Source organism: Lactuca virosa, chromosome 1 (genome assembly GCF_052849685.1).
Source record: "Lactuca virosa cultivar CGN04683 chromosome 1, Lactuca_virosa_CGN04683_v6, whole genome shotgun sequence".
NCBI lineage: Eukaryota > Viridiplantae > Streptophyta > Magnoliopsida > Asterales > Asteraceae > Lactuca > Lactuca virosa.
Genome location: NC_136426.1, coordinates 22721444 through 22725611, shown reverse-complemented (window position 1 = coordinate 22725611; position 4168 = coordinate 22721444).

Here is a 4168-nt window from a genome sequence, read left to right as displayed (position 1 = left end):
TGGTCAAAGAGGTCGTCAATCCTCGGGAGTGGGTAACGGTTCTTCACCGTCACCTTATTCAGCTCCCGGTAGTCTATACACATACGGTGCGACCCATCCTTCTTCTTGACAAACAGGATCGGGGCTCCCCAAGACGAACTACTCGGCCTGATAAATCCCTTGTCTAGCAGCTCCTGCAGCTGCGTACACAACTCCTGCATCTCGGGAGGAGCCAACCGATACGGCGCCTTTGCAATCGGGGCCGCACCAGGAACCAAATCGATCCTGAACTCCACCTGACGCTCCGGGGGAATCCCAGGAAGCTCCTCCGGGAACACATCTGCGTAGTCTCGTACCACTGGAACATCGCTCACTGACGTCTTACCCGCCTCTCGGGTGTCCATAACATAGGCGACATACCCGGCGCAACCCTGCTGAAGGTAGCGCCTCGCTCTCGCTGCTGAACACAATGTGGGCCCATGTTGTGGCCTCTCGCCCTGAATCACCAGTTCTCCCCCACTTGGGGTCCTGATCCGCACCAACTGCTGCGCGCAGTCGATCACCGCCCCATTGGGGCTTAGCCAATCCATGCCGATAATAACCTTGTTCCCCCGCAAAGGTATGGGAACCAAGTCTACCCGGTAACGCTCCTCGAATAATCTCAGCACACAATCTCGGAATACCGCTGATGCTCGCACCGATCGATCATCGGCAATCTCTACCTCTAGAGGGCAATCCAACATGCCTGAAGACTCGGGAAACCTCTTGCTGAGTGCAAGAGAAACAAACGATCGGGTAGCACCCGAATCAAACAACACCTAAACTGGGATACCGTTCACATGGAACGATCCTAAACAGAGCACATATCAATATCATAAACATCATATAAATAAATCAGAGGGAAAGAATCATACCCGTCACCACATCGGGTGCGGCGTTTGCCTCCTCGGTAGTCAACTAGAAAGCCCGGCTCCTCACCACTGGAGCATCCGCCTTGCCCTGCCGGCCATCAGTAATCCGCAGGGTAGCTGGAGCATCCGCCTTGCCCTCACATGAACATCGCATGAAACTCATCCGACTCGCCGAGTTGATGAACAACTCATCGAGTGCACCTTCATCTGATGAACAAGTTCTGTCCTCGACTCGCCGAGTTGATGAACAACTCGTCGAGTTCATCTTCATCCTTAAGAAGATTGCCTTGGACTCGCCGAGTCTGTTCTAGCACTCATCGAGTCCCATGAACTCCAGGTCTAAAATCACGTCCAATACATTGGGTAACTCTTCCTATCTGATTACAACCCTTCTAACACTCAACTGGGTTCCTTTGACTCTCAACAGATATGGGGCTCAAAGCCTCAGACTCGTCGAGTCCCAAGAACGGACTCGCCGAGTCAGTCATGTCCACACTCTAAATCCTTGATTTCTGATGTACAACCTTTGATCAAAAGATAGATCTAAGCTTCTATAATCGATCTAGCACGTAAAGTTACAAACTTTACGTGCTTGCATGGGACTTTGAGCTCAAAAAGACATAAAACAAGCTCTTAAGATGCATGGGGCCTTTCATAGGTGCAAAAGCAGTCCCCAACTGCCTTGTGACTCCTTTAATGACGTGATTCAGAAGCTCTAACCCCCAACCATGTTTGCAATCATGGTTGGCCATCAAAAGTGGCTTATAAAAGCCCTAAATCTCCCCAAAAAGGGATCTAACAAATGAAAGAGCAAGGTTACAACTTTTTACCTTCAATGAACTGTAGAAGGTGCACAAACTCGGGTTCCCTTGGTCTTTACTTGCTTCCTCAAGCCTTTCTCCTTCCTTCTTAAGACCACAAGCACCAAAATCCACCAACAAGGCTTAGATTGCTTCAATAACGACTAGGGTTTCAATGAGAGGTGTTCTGGGAGCATAAGGGACGTTGTGGCCGACATAACATTGTTTAAATAGGGTGCAAACCCTCGGATTAGGGTTTTTGTCCAGTCAGAGCCTACTCGTCGAGTCCGGGACCCGACTCGACGAGTCCATCACTTAAATCCCGCGCCTCATCCCGCTTCTACTCGACGATTTGGTCCTTCAACTCGCCGAGTCCAAGGCCAAAAATGCAAAAATACTTAAATAAAAATACATACCAAGAACCAGGTGCTACAAGTATGCACTGTACTGGTTTTGTTGCTATGATTGCTATTATTCATTGGTTGTGATGCTACACATGACGTCCTCCGCCCCGGAATGTTTCCACCATCGGTTTCGGGGTGTGACAGATTGGTATCAGAGCCCTTGTTTATAGCGAACTAGTATACCGAACCTTACGTGGTATACAACTATAAACACTAAGGGGCCTAAGTGCTCTACGCTAAAAGTATACTTTCAAAATATAAAGTATTTTTATAAAAAGTATACGAGCATGAATACATAACAAAATTCGTGTCGCTAGTAGAAAAGAACAAAAGTATTTGGATGCTGGAACACTGCGGTTAAACCTGGGCAGTTATGTAATCATGTCTAGGGTGAATATAGCATGATCAACTATATTCAGTCGAGACATGACCGACATGTGTTTGGGAGTGACTATGGTGCTACAGCAGGCCTAAAACTTACCAAAATCATCTCACATAAAATATTATAGGAGTATTTTCGCTAGAATCAAACTCAGTATACAGATTCACTCTAAGTGTTGCTACCTCTTCTCCCTTAAGCGATAACTTACTAGTATTAGTAACTTTTCCGTGTTTATCGCCCGGTAGAATACTTTCCTTATCAGGATGAGATATATTTTGTTTTTATATCTCGAGGACTTACCATCCTCTTCTTCCTGATTGTTTCTAGAACAAGATGCCTCCTCGACCAAGACCCATCAGAAGGAACGACGACACTCCGCCACCACCACCACCTCCTCAGTTCGACCCTGTCATGTTTCAGGCTGCAGTTACCGCCGTCGTGACTGCAGCAATGGCACAAGTGAACGCTGGTGGAACTGGAGGTGGAACCGACCCCCAGAGACAAGATGGAAGTCAGGGACATCAAAAAGAGTGTTCCTACAAGGACTTCATGACTGCGAAACCCAAGTCCTTTGACGGAAATGGAGGTGTCATCGCCCTGACTCGATGGTTCGAGAAGATCGAATCCATCTTCGAAATTTGCGTTTGTTCTGAAGCAAACAAGGTGAAGTTCGTCGCCTGCACCTTCACCGACAGAGCCTTGACCTGGTGGAATGGTCGAGTCAAAACCCTAACCCTGCCAGTGGCTAATGCCATGGGTTGGGAGAGACTGAAGGAGCTCATGCTCGCGGAGTACTGCCAAGGGGCGAAGTGTTGGATTAATGTCTAAGTCCATAACTATAATTGGTAAGACTTGACCCGACCCGGCATGGTCCATTTGGGTTGCATGGCATCATGCATTTGGATAGACTATAATGAGAGAAATAACACTTAAGGTTGGTTAATATATTATAAGTTCTAATATATTAATAAGGTTATTTAATTAGTATTGATCAAGAATTAATTTGGAATTAATTAAGTGATCAAAAGGAGACTAATTAAATATATGGGTTGATTGTGTAAATCATTCATTCTTATATATGTGGGCTTGTGATCCAAGATTCCTTATGTTGGACTAAGTCCATGGGGTGACCCATGGATACTCCATGGAGGTTAAAATCCATGGAGCATAAGGAATGGGTAAAGTTATGAGTTACATGGTGTAACCCTAATAGCCACCATATAAAAGAATCCCATGGCTCAAGAAATCATGCACTAATGTGTGAGTGTGAGGGCTAGACGATTTCAAGGAGTGTTCAAGTTTCTCTCAAGTTATTCCAAGTGTATTTGGTGTTGTGTGAACCATTTGAGGTGTCACACTTGGGGCACTAGGCACTCAAGCTTCATGAAGACATTCTACATCAAAGAGGTATGTATTCTATCTTGTTATATTTATTATTTTGTATGCTAGATTAGGATAATACCTTGGATGTTCATAATTGTATGTATAATAGAGAAAACATAGATCCAAGGTATTTAGGGTTGCATGTACACTTAGGAGTGTTAGAATGCTCATAACCCAACAGTGGTATCAGAGCCTAGGCTTGTTTTCTTGTTATACTTGCAAAAGTAGCTGAAAAATCGAGTTGGATGCATATATTCGATTGTTTTGGCTGGAATTGGACTAGGAACATTACCCTAAGATGTTTTTGGA